The sequence below is a fragment of the Halichoerus grypus genome, chromosome 14 (assembly GCF_964656455.1).
Source record: "Halichoerus grypus chromosome 14, mHalGry1.hap1.1, whole genome shotgun sequence".
Lineage (NCBI taxonomy): Eukaryota > Metazoa > Chordata > Mammalia > Carnivora > Phocidae > Halichoerus > Halichoerus grypus.
The window spans coordinates 91,844,182-91,860,476 of NC_135725.1; positions in this window are offsets into that span (position 1 = coordinate 91,844,182).

Consider the following 16,295-nt stretch of genomic DNA (forward strand, 5'->3'; position numbering starts at 1 on the left):
TCGGATCTGCAGGTGCTCCTCTCCGGTGTCCCTCGGCAGGACCCTGCGCCCTCGCATGGACTGCTCCTTCTGCCCAGCACGTTCGCCCCCCAGATGTTCACGGGGCCGACTTCCTCTCCACCTGCAGGAAACTCAAGCTTGCAGCAGTGCATCCATAGACCTGTTTGTGAGTCTCTGTGTGTCCCTGGGGCCAATTATAGGTGCTCAGTGAACGTTTGCCAAATAAATGACTGACAGTGGGCGCTTAGTCCCATGAGAGCGTGGGCCTTCAAAATGCAAATCAGACTCTGACCACCGTCAATGCGCCATTCCCATGGAGCAGACCTGTCCAGACCTCCTCGGAGGTGCCGACGACGTGTGCTAGCCCGGGAGCTAGCCGCTAGGCAGCAGGACCTGGCCCAGCTCTTCGGCCGCGGGTGGAGTCTGCGCTTTGGCTCTCTGCTGCTCAAAACCGAGAGCTGGGCGGTGACGCAGGAAGGACCAGAAGGGCCCTCGAGCCCAAGTCCCTTTGGGGGAGTTTGGAATCGCCCCAGGCCCCGCAGCAGCAGAGGGGAGAGGAGCCGGAGCTCCCCCGTCCCCACCCCCAGCATGCCTGACAGCACAGCTCTGGTTCCCACGTCTAGGCGGAAGGAGCTAGAAGCAATTTGGTGTGTGTGAATTATTCAGAGCAGCCGGAATGAAAGGCAGAATTGAGAGAGAACAGAGTCAGAAAATAGATCCCACGCGAAAGAATTCATAAGGTTGATCGTGAAAACAAATTAGCGGTGAGTTACAGAAACATTATTTGATTAGATGCAACCAGTTGTTTCGAGAACAATACCCATAAATTGTGTTTCTCCAAACAGGCTCAGCCCGCGCTGTTCCAGTCTTTTCAGGGATGTTTGTTGGCGTCTGCCACTCTATCACGTGGGCTCCTGGGGGGCGCGGGCCCTTGGGACGCACTCGCCGCCGGGCCCCCAGGCCGTACACCTGCACCCACACACAGCTCGGGCCTGCAGCGCGTCGCCGCGGAGCGGGTTCGTCCTATTTCCAGCTCTCTCCACGTGAGCCCCGCATATCTGTCCCCACCTGACTCTAGATGCTGACCCTGAGCCGTGACCTCCGCCTGCCCGTCTGGCCCCAGCCGCAGGCATCACCTGTGCCTCAAGGCAACCGCTCAAGCCAGGCGGACGGATGCTTCCTTGGAACTGTGTGATCCCCTTTACTGTGAGATTATCCCAAACTGGGCTCTGCTGGCTCCGGGTCCGGGGCACGCTCAGGTCACGCTGCTCACTGAAGCTTAGCTGTGAAGGCTTGTTGGCCCTGAGATGGGACATTCCTGTGGGAAAAGTGGGTACAGAGCCGTTGTGTGGATATTCGGACCATCAGATAACACGCAAACCAGCCAAAAGCTTCAGGGTTCTAGAACTTTCCCTGATGGCAGGACAAGGCAGCAGGGCACTGGGGCTGGCGGCCCTGGGGACGTGGACAATGGCGTTACCCGTCAAAGTTGCCTGGGAGCTTCTCTCCAGGACTCCTGGTGGACACAAGTGTGCGCAGGGAGAGGCGGGCGTGCCCCCAGAGCTGGAGCCGCGCGGGTCAGGCTCACCGGCCAGGATTGCTGAGCGTGGGCAAGGCTATGGCTCTCTCACACTCACCTCCCCTTCTGAGCTGCCGGACCTCGACGCTCAAAGATCTAAGCCTCTTCTATCCTGACGTTCCGGGGTTCCACTTGTGAGCACCTGCTGTGGGGAAGGCCCTGCAGCCACAGGGGACACAGAGACCCATAAACCCAGGTGTCTGCACAGAGATGAGTGAGCTCAGCTTGTACATGGCCAAGGGGCCCGGTTTTCCTGGGGCTGCTTTGGTGCATTGATTGGTGTGGGAGATAAGCATCTGCTTCTGAGCTCGGTTAACCGAATAGCCATTCACCTACTTACCCACCCGGTATCTCCGGAGCACCTAGTAGGTGCCAGGTGCAGTCTCGGGCGCTGGGAATGCTGTGGGGCAGGTGGCAGCGAGGGCCCTCCTCCGCAGGCCTACCATGTGGGGGGTGGCAGCTAGAAACCAGAAAGCCCATCGGCCACTGACACAGGAGTGGTGAGGGGTGAGAGAACGCACCTCTGCCAGGAGGCACCGTTCGGCAGGATCCAAGTCCCTGGGACGGGTGCACCTGGCGTGTGTGTGAGGAAGAGCGGGCTAGCTGGTGTGGCTGGAGCCCGCAGGGAGGGACAGGTGCGTCGTCGGGAGGTCGCTGGGGAGAGGCACGGGGCCAAGGGCAGGTCTGCTCAGGTGGGGGGGCCAGAGCATGCTGGGGGCTGTCAGGAGCAGGAAGCTGCAGGAGAACAACCCCCAGGGTGCTGGGGAGGGAGTGACTCAAGGAGGCATGGGCCTGCGGGGGATCCGGGCCCTCACTCCCGGGAGCACAGAGCTACGGCGGATGGGTGGGGGCCCCGGGGGGCCGGGAGCTCCTTTCTATGTGTCCCTATGTTCTCAGTGCAGTGAGTGGAGGTCAGCGTCAGGGGACAGGTGAGGGATGAGGATGTGGGGACTTAGGAGAGAGGAGGGAGGATCACGGGTTTCGAGGCAAGGTGGCAGTGCTGGGCGCCCGCTGAGCTCCGAGGCCAGGAATTCAAAAGGCCACCAGACAGCACGCTGTGCTTCCACCTGGGGATGCTCTGCTGTTCCCACGCGGCCACAAGCAAGCAGAGCAACAGATCGTTGGGTTAACCAGTCGGGCGCCGGGCCAGTCAAGAGCAGTGAGAAGGTCAGCCGGATGGCACAGAGCGAGTGGGAGTGGGGCGACCAGGAGGGCTCACAGAGACACCGTGCAGTCACGCGGGGTGGCGTCCAGACGGGAGAACACCACCCCGTCTGAGGAATTACAACTCTGGAGACTGGAGCGACGATTTGAGTGGAGGAGATGCCCGGGATGACCGGATCAAGGGTAAGACCCACGGCCAGGGTGGTCCTGGTGGGGGGCGAGCAAGTCAAGGGAGCCAGGGAGCGGAGGGCCACTGGGGCAGGACCGCGCCCAGCTCGCTGCCCACAGAAGAGGGAGCCCGGGCTTCACAGAGAGGACAGAAGACAGGGTTTGACCACACGGAGAAAGGGCCTGCCATAGGGGGGCTGCAGGGAGCAAAGTCCCAGCCCCAGGGATACTGGCTGTCCGAGGGAGGCGTTTGTGGGGGGCAGGCCCTGAATGCAGGGGTTTCCCAGTGGGATTAGAGAGCTCACGTAGGGGACGGGGGTCTGCATCGAGTGTGATGAGGGAGGCACAGGGCTGGGACCGGGAGAAACACATAGGCACCTAGGCAGCCGGGAGCAGTGGCCTGCAAGCCAGGTGTCTCTGGGGCTGGCCGCCTGTTTGGTGTCAGCTGCGGCCTCACTTCTGGATGAGGGAGGACTAGACACTGTCAGGCTTAACGGGTGGAGCCACCAAGGGGGCAGGTCCAGGGAGGGGGTTTCAGCGGATGCAGGAAAAGCGTTCCCTGGGTGGTGAGCTCCCCGGCATGGGCGGTATGCAAGCAGAGGGGAGGAAATCACCGGTGGGGTGCCCAGGAGATGTGCCCCCTGTGTGAAGGGAGGGCCTGGATCAAGGGGCCTCTGGTCCCTCCCAGTCCCCGTGGCATGTAAGCCTGCGTCTCCCCACAGCCTCTGCCCACTGGGCCTCATTAGTGGGCCATCTGCAGGCTGCGGGGAGAGTGGGTGCCGGCCAGGGCGGGGTGACTTCCCCAGCACTGCACCCCCAGCGCCCCGCCCCGCCGGGGCCGTCTGTCTGAGCACAGCGCCAGATCGGTTTTCCATACGTCAGCAGCCAGCTCCGGACGCCCCAGCCGGCTCCCGCTGCCGAGCAAACCCCCGAGGTGACATCTCAAAGTCAGCAAAATATGATTTTATTGATTGGAGATGCTGGGCGTGTCGATTTCCTGCGCAAGGAAAAGCATGCCCTTTCCTGTCGCTGTCTTAAACAAGTTGTAAAATGCATTGTGCTTATAAAAGGGCCGCATAAACACTGGCCACCGCGCGCTTCTGGAACTGCTGACTTTATAAATCAGGGAGATGGGTTTCGGTGGAGCCCTGGTCTCTCTGGGTGTAAAATGGTCTACTTCGAAACTGGGAGAGGCATCAGCCAAGATGTCCCCGAGGCTGCCAGGGGGCACGGGACATGGCCCCGGGGGACGGGTTTTCCAAAAGGCACCTGCCAGGGCGGAGGATGACGGCCCCGGGTCTCAGCCAGCCTCAGCCCTCAGGAAGACTCTCACGTCTCTGGGGGAGGCTGCGGGGCCTGGTGCGGGCCTTCCCGAGCTCAGTCACAGCCACCCACTGCCTGGACACTTGCCACTTCCAGGGACAACCTATGCTGCTCTCGGGGGTTTAGAAAGAGACCCTCATGGGTGGCCACAGGTTCTCTGGCCCCCTGTGTGACAGGCGGGCCGTGATCTTCCTGATGTTTAGGCTGAGTGGCCATGGATGCACGCCACAGCGGGGGAGGGGGACCAGGCCTTGCCACAGTGGTTAAAATAAAAACCACACCTCCACGGACCCCTTGGGCCACAGCTCCACAGAAGCTGGGTGTGTGCTGGGTGATCTCGGGCAGGTGACTCAACCTCCCTGAGCTCCCGTCCTTGTTACCCCAGCGCAGAGGCTCACCCAGGGAGGCTGTGAGGACAGGACACACGGCCCGACGCCGCGCCCGGCCCAGCACGGAGCCAGCACAGGTCACCTTCACTCTGACAGCAACGTGGGGGACAGAACCTGGTGGCGGTGTGGCCGTGGCAGGGAGCCCCCTTTCATCCCGTCTTCTGTCAGGGACGGGGCGGCCGGGTGACTGGCTCCAATCAGCACCCACACGTGGGCAAATCGGTAAGCAAGGTCCTTGCAGAGGACAAAGCCGGCTCACCAAGGAGCCGGGTCTGTGAGGGACGCCGCCTGTGGGGACTTCCCCGGACGCTGGTTGTGCCCCTCATGGCTTGCTGTGGTGGGGATTCTGCTTCCCGTTTGCAGGAGAGCATGCGGGGCGCTTCTGGTCCCCATCCGAGGTGCCCGGCTGCTAGGCAGCTGGACCCAGAGCGGGCAGCCACGGCGGGTTCTGAGCCACGGAGGGCAGCGGGCAGCCATGGCGGGTTCTGAGCCACGGGGGGCAGCGGGCAGCCACGGCGGGTTCTGAGCCACGGGGGGCAGCGGGCAGCCACGGCAGGTTCTGAGCCACGGGGGGCAGCGGGCAGCCACGGCGGGTTCTGAGCCACGGGGGGCAGCGGGCAGCCACGGTGGGTTCTGAGCCATGGGCGCAGCAGGCAGCCACGGCGGGTTCCAAGTGGGGACAGGCCACGCTGGCGTTTTGAAGAAGACAGGTCCAGAGCTGATGAGGCCTCACTGTGCAGCAAACCGCCTGAGGTCACCGTTCCAATTTCCACCCAGAGAGTGGGAATTACGTGGCTCTTGGAGGCCACACAAGAGAAGATCAGAAGGAGGGTCTTCCCTCTGAGTCTGGGATGGATGGAGATGGTGGGGAGGGGGCTTCACCAGGGGCAGCGTGCAGCCCAAGGGAAATCACGCTGGGGGCAAAGGAGGTGTGTGGTGGGCAGGGGCCGGGCTCGGGTGTGCACGGTGACGTGTCAGGGCCCTGGCAGAAGCCCCCCTGTGGGAAGCATCAGCAGGAGGGCCGATGGGGCGGCCTGGGAGACCCTGATCCCGGGAGGACTGCGAGGAACCCTGTGCTTGTCCATCACCTTCTGCTTGGTGCTCCATCTGGGCTTTGGCGGGGCGGATGCCGACATCGGTAGCCTGTTTCGGAGCATCTGGCCATATTATTTTGTTGCTTAATGATGGCAGGAGAAGCAGGGAGTAATCATCCATGTTAACATGTAATTTATTCTACATCCGTAATTATGTTTTGCAACCAGTAATGAAAGAGCGCCAGGCCCCCAGCTTATCTGATGGCAGTCGGCCCCTTAACCAGGATCAGGCCCCTCGGAGCCTCAGCAAGGTGAGTTATTCAGGGCCCAAGGGTGCTGCTGTCAGGCCGAGCTGGAGCTGGGGTGACAGGGGTCAGGATGGAACACACATAGGAAAGGACTCAGGGAATCTGTGGTGGACAGAATCCCAGCCCCCGGAGAGGCCCGTGGCCTGACCCCAGAGCCTCTGGACCCGCCAGCTCCCATGTCAAGGGGGCTTTGCTGATGCTAAAGACCTTGAGATGAGAGATGCTCCCAGCGGGTGGTGGGCCCAGCATCGTCCTGGGGTCCTTACTGGAGAGAGGCAGGGGTCAGAGGGGAGACAGAACAGGGGCCCCCAACTAAGGGAACCAAGGCGTGGGTACGTCACCAGCACCAGGGAGGGCAAGGGAGGGATTCCCCGAGAGCTCCCACAAGCAGTGGCCCCCATGCCTGACACCGTGATGCTAGGGCTTAGACTGGGTGTTAGCGGGAGCCAGCAAATCTGTGCCGTCTGTTAGAGCAGCTCCAGGAAGCTCACGCGGGCCCCTCAGCACAGCCCGGGGGCCCTCCATTGCCCACTCTCTCCTGCCCCAGACCCCGCGTCCCCGCCCTACAGGCGGGAGGGCAGCTCTGCTCTCACTGTGCAGAGAAAGGGGGTGTGTGTTGGGGGCACCAGGCTTGGGTCTGGCAGTTGGGGTGTCCCTGACTGTCCTGACAAATGTCGTGCACATCACCCTAAGGACTGGGGTGGGGAGGGGAGTTCGTTCACTTGTCCTGGGGTGAGATTGAGGGGCGGCGGGTGGGTGCGTGGACGGAGTTCCTCCCCACCGGGTCACAGTGCATGTCAGGAGGCTGGTTTACTGCCTGGCCTCCTGCTAATAGCCACGAAGGCGGCGGCCACGTCCAACCCCTCACCGCCGGTGCCCCCCCACCCCCCGGCACTGAGGGAGGCAGAGGGGGAGGGGAGAGGAGGAAGGAGGGGGGAAGGCAGAGGGAGAACTGCAAGAGGGGAGATGGAGCAATGGAGCCGGAGAGGGGCGGGGAGGGCGCCCCCGGCCCGTGACCCTGACCCCTGGCTGCTCTCTGCCGAAGCCACCCACCACCCCTCACCCCCTCATGCCCCCTCTGCTGCCCTTCACTCCAAGCTGTCGAAGCAGAGCTCGGCAGGACTTTCTGGTCCTGATGCCTACAGGGCAATAGTGTGACCTTGTTTTTTAACTTCCAGCAACCCCTGGGGATTGAGCCCCCCCACCCCCACCCCCCGCCCTGGGGGGAAGGACAAAGCCAGGGAAAGAACTTGGGACATTTGTGGCCGTGGCCCCATGGGGAGCCGGTCAGGAGAAAGGGCTGTCTGCCGGACCCAACCTGGTCCTCCCAGGAAGCTGCTGGAAATCACCCTCCACTGCGGGCTCTAACCCTGTGATTTCAGTTGGCGAAGGACTGAGCTAAGAGACACCTGGGGGTAAGGGACAGATTTAGACCGTGCCTGCGTGCGGAAGTGCTGAGTCACGTCGCCTGTTTGGAAAACAGCTAATTAAGTTAGTGTCAGGGAACAGAGGGGCAGTGGAAAAAACCTGCTGCCGCTCAGCTCACAGAGAGTCCTGGCTGCGGGACGCCCCGTGGCAGGTGTGGGGATGGCAGGGCCGAGGGCGGGACGGGGCACGGCGTGGGAGCCCCCCAGGGAGGGCAGGATTCTAGAAACCACAGGTGTCTGCACCGTGAGTCAAGCTGCCCCCCCTTCCAAGCTCTCTCACTCCTTCAACGTGCACCCCACCTTCTTCCTTCACCGCAGCGTTTGCTTGGCGCCGGGTTAGGACGGGCATGAGCTCTGCTGTCAGAGCTTACAGTCTGGCCGTGCAGACACGTCCGGGGCAGCGGCCGAGCCTCGGGGAGCGGGCTGTGAAAGGTGCCAGCGAAGGAGGCGAAGTCATGGAGGCGGCCGGTTGCAGGAGGCAGGCAGAGATGGTTAGAGCCCGGGTCTGAGCAAGGGACATGGCCTTTGACTTCGAGTGGTTCACTTAGCAAACCCCTGCAGACGCCCGTCCTGGGACACACTGTTGCAGGGGGTGGACCAAACCCATCCCAGCCTGTCCAGGGGACAGGCACCCCATTCAAACATGACCAGACAGGATGGGGCCACGAAGCTGGGCCCTCTGCTCCTGGACCAGCCTGTCTGCCAGGCTTCACCTCTCACCCTCCTCAGCAGCACAGCCTCGGGGACCCAGAGAGGGAGCAAACAACTCCAGACCCCCACCGCCGCCGAGCCCCGGTGCCCGGGGTGCTCTCTGGCAGGAGACGCCCACCTTTGCCAGCTGAGAAATGGACCCTGAGAGCCCTTGTGTGCCCGGACACCACAAGGACTCCCTGAACAACCACCCTCACCAGAAGCAGGCTGCGGAGGATGACTGGAGGCCATGGGGGCTTCTCCACATCGTCAGGAGGGGTTGTGCGGGCCTCTGGAGCCCGGGACTCCCCCAGGCCTGGGGCTCCCCTGGTCCTGGCCAGGCCTGAAGTTTAGGCGGAAGGCTTCCCATGTCAGGACTTTCTCTCATGGTGTCTGAAGCCCCTGCCCAGAGGATGGAGGCTCCCATTCAGTTTGGGGAGGAGGGATGGGTCCCAGGACCCCTGCTGACATCACAGGCAAGTGCAGAGGACCAGTCTGGAACCCTCTCCTGAGGACCAGTGTGCTGGGAGGAGGCAGGTGGGACCGGCAGGACAGGACCCCCAGCCCCTGCTGTCTGCCCCTCCACCCCCCACAAGCTGAGAACTGGAGCCCTTGGCCCAGGGGCACTTCCAACAAAGCCCCTGCTGTCTTGGGGACCCAGCAGCACGTAGGGGGGGTATTTCCTGCTCCATCGAAGCCACTCCCAAGCCCCTGCAGAAGCTTCCAGTGTCCAGCCGAGGGGAGGGCTCCTGTCCGGGTGAAGGAGCCCAGGAGACCCACAGCCCAGGGAGGAGGGGACCACATGCCCCTCCCCACTCCCCGTGGGCATGGGTAAGCAGGCGGGGAGGACAGTCCACCCGGGACCGTGTCCCTCAGGGTCCCCAGCCCTGCCTGGCACCAGGAGCCCCGAGGTGGGTGCCAGGTGTTGCTCTGGAAGCTAAAGCTCTTGTGTTTCTCAGAAGGCTCTCAGGACCCACATCTCCTCACCACCCTCTCGGCTCCCCAAGATCATACATGGGAAGTCCGACCTCCCTGGCTCCCAAGGTTTGGGGAGCGGGGTGAGGCTCAGTCAGCACCAGCAGGGGACAGCCGCGCCGGGGCCTCAGGCCAGAATCACAGGAGTAAGGTTGACCCCAGGCTGATGCAACTCCCTGTCTCTGGGGACAAGAGGGCTGCCAAGGCCTGGAGGGTTGGCAGTGTGGCTCATCCACGTCAGGTCCCCAGCCTCTGACCCAGGCCCAGAGGGCGGGTCCAGAGACGCTGAGTAGAGACTACGGACAAGGGAGGCCTCGGCTTCCTCCTGAGCCTTCCAGCAGGTGACCTGCTGACGTGCTCCCCAAGCCACGGGTTGCTGCATGAGGCGTCCGTCCTCCCTGGGCCCTCCTCTGGAGAAGGCCCACCCCAAGGGCTGCCCCTACCCACCTCCAGCCCTTCCTCCATGCCCTCTGACTGGGCAGAGAGTCAGGAAGCATGCTGGCTGGCATCCTCTGTGCGCCCACTCTGAGCCAGGTCCTTCCAGGCAGGGGCGTGCAGAGGGCTCCGAGGCCCTGTCCAGCCCCGCCCTCTCCTCCTAACCCCAGACTCACCCACTGACGTCTCTGCATGGACATCTGGTGGAAATGTCCACTCAGTGTATCCCCGTCACTCCCAGAGCCCCCACAGCTTCCCGTTCACCCCATGCCACCCCATTCCTCTGGCTGCTCAGACCAGAACCCCAGGACATGCTGGAGGCTCTCCCTCAATCAATACCTGGTCAGCATTAGGTGGTGTCCACTCCACTCCCCAAGCCATGCAGGTCCCTCCGCCTTCACTGGAACCACCTTCACCTTCTGGGCCTGAGCAGATGCCCTCCCCGTCCACCCCAGCCCGCTGCTCCATCATCCAGACTCCATGACCCATCACTGGACACTGGACATGATGCCATGTGTCCTTGCTCCCTCCGAGCTTGGCTGCCAGCTTCCCTAGAGCCCGGTGCACCTCTGTCCCGCCCCCACCTGCTCCTGCTGGCTTTGTCCAGCCCAGCTCCTTCCTGCCTCTGGGTTTGGCGGGTAAGCTTGTCCACCTGAATGTCCTCCCCAAGTCTCTGAGGGCCTGTCTCCTGTCATTAGATCTCAGCCTAATGCCACCTCCTGGGAGACTGCGCCCCTGAACCCCACTCTCACGTGGCCTCCTCAGTGTCGCGCCTACTCTGATCCGAGCCTGCTCCAAGATGACACCTGTCCTGTTTGTTTCTTTACTCACCATGCACCCCCCACTGGAATCTGGGCTTTTCAATGGAGAGTCTGCGTGGGTCTTGCTCACTGCTGGTGCTCCCCGTGCCCTGAGCTAACCCGTGATGTCACGGAGTGTCCCCCCAGGACCCCACTGCGGGGCTTCCTCCAGAGCCACCTGTCCAGGCTCTGCACGCTTGCCTTGGCCCTGCGGAGGGCAGGCCTTATTTCCTCTGCCTGCTCAGATTCTTCCCGGCTGGGGGCCCATCTTGCTGCTCTCAGGCCAGCATGTTCAAGCCAGCGTGGATTAGAGCCCTGGGACCACCACAACCAACCAGCACACCCTGGGGGTCTACAACCGCGGGAATGTGTCCTCCCCCAGCCCCGGAGGCCAGAGCCTGAGATCCAGGCGGGGCAGGGCTGTGCTCCCTCCAGAGGCTCCAGGGGAGGGTCCCTCCTGCCTCTCCCAGCTTCCGGTGGCCCCAGTGTCCCTCGGCTTGGGGCAGCGTCACTGAGTGCCACATGTCCTCGCTTGGCCTCCTCTCTTCTAAGGACACTTGCCCTTGGATTTGATACCATCTAAACTAGGATGATCTCATCTCATGATCCTTAACTTAATTACATCGACAAAGACTCTTTCCAAGGAAGGTCACAGTGACAGACTCTGAGGAGGCATATCTTTGGGGGACCACCCTTTACCCCACCGCAGGGCGTCTTTGTTCCTTCCCAGTTTCTGGCCCCTCTGCACCTGCAAGAGCTTCACCCCACCCTCCTGCTTCCGAGGGCAGCGCCCTGTCTGTCTCATCCTCCCTGCACTTAGCACAGGTGGATGCTCCAAAAATGCCTCTATTGGGCTCCGAGGAGCCCCGGGCAGGGTGCAGGTGGTGAGCAGAAGTCCCTGCTGGGTCCCCGGGCCCCAGACAAATACAAATGCTGGGGGGAGATGCTTTCAGACTGGACCGAGCTGCCCCCGCTGGCAGCATCCACGGGCTCCCTGGTCCGTCTGAGAGCGCCAAGTCCAGGCTCCTGGAAGGACCTGCTCGGCGGTGTGTGGCCAGTGCCCAGACCTCCACGGTGGGGACCGCAAGCAGGCCTAGGAGCACCGATGTCAGCTGGCACCCAGAGGGGACTTGCGGGGGGGCATCACCCCCTCGTCAGGCTGGCAGCTCATTAAGGCAGCTCAGGAAGCAGCCAAGGGGCAAGTTCACGGCAGCGGGAGGGGCGCACGCTGGGATCTGACTCATCATTATTTTACAGAAGTTTCGAAATGAGGAGGAGGTGAACGCGTGACCCGCTTCTGCCGGCTGATGGGCACGGGCGCTGGAGGAAAAGCCATGGCAACCAGATGCATGGGCTTCATTACTCCAGCCCACGGCGCTTCCTCAGCAAGATTCATGGGGAACAGACACCTTCCCCTCTCCCAGCCGGGGAGGAGGAGGAGAAGTCGGTTCCGCCCACGAGAGGCGCCCCTGTGCACCCCGCCCTCTGCGGCCATCTGTGCCCATGTGCCCGCTGTGGCCGTGAATTAAGGCTGTTCCCCCCGCCCCGTGGCGGTGGTGGGCTGAGGGGTGACACACTTCCTGTCCTGCGTTGCCACGGGAGGGCATGGCTCTGTGGGGGAGGTGAGGGCGCTTGTTTACCGAGTCTCTACCATAAGCCCGCACCCACACGCACGCTTGCCACGTGGGCGAGCTCTGTTTCCTCCCCTGCAACCCGCCATGGCAGTGTAGACAAGAAGAGAGATGAGTTCCAGCTGAGGGCAATGGCGCAAGGCTTCACGCCAAGAGGATGGAGGATTCTTCCCCCGCAGGACAGCACCTACAGCCCACTCCTTCCCCTCTGAGACCCCGGCACCTGCCCTCCGCTGACCTCTTCTTTCCCATCTTGCTCTGAGCCTGTGTTGTTTCCCCTAGCCCTGAGGCAGCCCTTCAGTGAACAGAGGCGGGCCACTAACTTATGCCCCTCCTCTTCCGGGGAGGCTTCCTTGACTCCCAGACCTGTGACATTCGACGTGGCCCAAAGACACAGCCTCGGTTCAGAAAGAAGAAGGTCTTCCAAGTAAAGTTGACATTGATGAGCTGGACGGACCGTCTGTTGTGTCCCCCACCCCAGCGTGAGGACTGCTGGGCTGCAGGGCCTCCTCCCCGTTTCACACCTACCTTGCCCCCCACTCCTGGTTGCCCACCTCAGGGTTGCCGTCTAGGAAAGGGGCTCCAGTCTCCCGACCAGCAAGTGATCAGAGCCGATGTGCTCGCACATGGCGTGTCTGGGGGCGTGTGGGGGACTCCCTGCTACGGTGTCTCCTGCTGCGTCCCCGTCCCCGCGGCCTCTCCTCTCCTCCCCCAGCCCCGACTGCGGCCTCTTTCCGCAGGGCCGCACATCTCTGGGAGAAGCCCTCGGGGACCAGGTCCCTTTTAACACGACCCTTTATGAGCTTTCTACCATGAGTTCCAGGGCTGAGGGTGGCCCCTGGGGGAAGGCCCTCACCTCCTTTTCTCACCTTTCTGGACACTAGGTCTTTGCCCCTTAATTTTGTCCCTGTGTCCACGACTTGGCAGAGCTCTTGTCAAGCTCCCAGAGAGGCTCCATCACAGCCCCTCACCGGCCCCAGTTTAAGGCCAGGTACCCTCCCCCTCCCCTGCTTCATCGGCACCACCAACCCCTTTCTGTTCTTCACACAGGTGACGGGCTCTGGGTCCCTAACCCGACCCTCAGAGATCTCCTCGGGAAAATACACATCTTGATCTTCAGTCTGGGATTACCAGTCAGCTACGTCTCAGTGCCTAAATCAGCCAGGACAGAGCTGGCAAGGTCTCAGCTCCTTCCAGGCCCAGACACTGTGGGTCAGCCGAGGGCTCTGTCCGCTCATGGTGCAGGTCACCACGGGGCAGCCCTGTGGGCAGCGCTGGTCCTGGAGGCCCCGCCCCGGTGATGGAATGCCACGCCCCCTCCTGCTCAGAGCTCACTGGTCAGAAGCGGTCACATGGCCTGACCACCCACAGGGACCCAGGAAGTGACCACCTGCTGGTACCTGGAAGGTGGAAAGCGGCAGCCAATGGCTTCCCAACACTGCCTATGCCCCAGTCCCAGCGTGCCTGCTCCTGAAGCCAAGAACCCCTTGAGGGCAGGGACCCTGAGTACCAGCCCGGGCACTTGATGTCTGTCGAATTAACAAATCAGGCTGCCCATAAAACCTAGGACGCTTCATGTTCTTTGAAGGCAGAGCCCCCCAGAGGCTGCAGTCTGCTCTCTGTCTGGGTTTTGGTGACCATTCCTTGAAGTGTGGTCACACCCACGCCAGAACCCCCAGCATGGCTGTGATGAAACCCTCCCGGGGTTGTGGCTTGCCTCGGAACAGAATCCCCTTCCCGCGCTGTGGCTGGGGAGCTCCTGCCGGCCCCCACTCCTCCCTCCTCCATGACGGAACAAATGGTGAAGGCAGGTGCATGCACCTTGTTCGTCAGTGGGACCTGATGGCCTGCCTTCCCGAGTCCTCAGCGTGGCCCCCCACAGTCCCCCCTCGCCTCTCCTGCCACACCCACCCTCCCCCACCCCCTGTCCTTTATGCTCAGCACTGCTCCGGACTCAGATCTGAGCACATCAGGCCCCCGCTCCTGCCTGTGGCTTAGACAAGCTGGCCTCGGAAGCAGAGCAACATGCTGGCCCAGGCACAGCCTGGGTGGGGATCCAGGCTCCAGCCCGTGGGCGTTAACTATTCTATAAAATAGAGCCAGTTGCACGGGTCTGTGCAGATCACCGAAGGGGAGACGTGTAGCACCGTGGCTGGATGCCGTGGCTGCGGGGTGATCAATGCTGTGATCAGTCAGGTGAGACCCCCGGAGTCTCACCCAGCCCACGGCCCCTCACCCTCCCGCACCCCATGGTCTGCTGTGCCGCTCCTGCTTCCTGGCTGGCCGTCTCCCCTCGCCTTCCACCCAAAGCCCGCATGTCACCGCTGCGTTTGTCATGCAGGGCTGGAAACAGTGTCTCTATCCTCTGCATGACATTCGTCACAGTGACTCTGACTCCGTGGTAGTCTGCCCTCTGAGGCCATCACCGGGGCCTAGTGCAAAGTGGGACCCGCCAGGTTTCAGGGGGGGATTCAGACCAGAGGAACCCAGGGCTCCCTGTGGGCTCTGCAGCGCCTGGCTGTGTGGCTCACCCTTGCGGCCCGTGCCCTCCTGATAGAGGGACGGGTGAAGGTGACCCTGAGGCTGGGAGAGAGCTGGAGGCCTCAGCCGGAGGGTGTCAGGACCACGGCCAGCACCCTTCGCGGGGAAGGCAGCGCCTCTGGGTTCACATGGGCCCCTTCACCAGCCAGCTGAGGGGCAGGACGAGCCTCACCTGGTCCTCTGCAAGGTGCGGACATCGAGGCCCAGCCTCATGGAGCTCTCGTGTGGCTTCCAGGAGATGAGGAGATCTCCAGCTCAAAGCTGAGCACCCAGAAGAGACGCAGCAAGTGTCCCCAGAGGTGACATCGCTACCCGCTCGATGCAGTATGTCCTGAGTCCATTATCTCTTTCGGCGTCCTGCTCATGTGCAGAGGGCCCCGGGAAGGGCTAGTGCACCGCCTCGCGCATGTGCGCACACCCCCACCCCACACAGAAGGGTGCCCAGAGGAGGTACTTTACTCGAGGTCCAGGGGCCGGTGGTGCCTGACCCGGGAGGGAAGATGGACAGGTGCACACCGAGCTCTGTCTCTGGCTGCACGTTGCCAAGAACCTCAAGGGCAGCACCTTTCCCTCCAGCAAGTTAATGTCGGATCCGTTCTGAGTTGAGCTGTGTATTCTTGGCGGGGAAGAAGAGCAGCTGAGTGGCCCTGTTCCTGCAAACATTTCCAGGAAATGCCCTGGACCGGGCATGGCTGTCTGGGCTGAGCGCTGGCCGTGTTACCCATCGGGGCGGGGCCTGGACCTCCTTTTCTCAAGTGTGAAATGAGACTGGATCAGGTCGTGGGCTCTTAGGCTGCAAAGGGTGTAGGACTTCCCTGCAGAAGGGGGAGACTATTAAAAATGCAGACTCCCCTCCACCCCAGGGGTTCTGGCCAGGCCCAGGGACCCCTTTCAAAGGCCTCCCCTGGTGACCCCGATGCAGGGGCAGTGCCCTGCTCGATGCTCAACGTACTGAGATTTCTCGTGAACTTCCAGGTCAAACATCGAGTCTGCTATTTCCGTGAAGGGGATTCAGTGCCCGTGAACGAACGCTGCCACCCACAGCCAGGCTGGCTCTCTCCTCCTCTGTCTACGAAAAGAACCTGCCCTAATGACTGGCAGGAGGGACGGTTCAGTCTTAACCATCATTTCCCGAGGCTTCGTCATGCACAGACTGAGAAGGCTAACTTGACCCAGGGTATTTCTTGCTTGTGCCTCGAAACCATAAGGAAAATGGGTTGACACGACGTAACCAAGGGCGGACTGTATCACTTCAGAAAACCTCCAGGTCCTGGGATCGAGCCCCATGTCTGGCTCCCAGCTCGGCGGCAAGTCTGCTTCTCCCTCTCCCTCTGCCTCTCCCCCTGCTTGTGCTCTCTTTCTCTCTCTTCGATGAATAAATAAAATCTTAAAAAAAAAAAAAAGGAAAGAAAAGAGAATTCTAACCTTATATCCAGTCCCTGGGAAGGATGAAGTCACTGCCTTCCCACTGCGTGAGCTGCTTTGCAATCACATGCCCCTGAGCCTCGTCCCGTGGTCTGGTTTGAGCGCTCCCGATTTGCAGATTATCTGTTTGGGTGTGCACAACAAACTTTTACTAATTACTGCTCCATTGACTCACTGGTTTCTCTCTGTTATATCTGAACCCCGGGCCCCCGGTGCAGACGGGACGGCTCTCCCTGTGTCCCCTGCCTTATCTAGCAGAGACCATCCTCGGCAATCACTGTAGTGCTTGGCATGAAGGGCAAGAGGAGAGTTCCCCTCCAGTGTCGGGACTGGAGCGGGGGTCCCTGGGGAGGTGGGAAGGGGCCAAGCGGGCAGCCGGAGCCTGAGTGCAGTGCCAGCCCCAAGC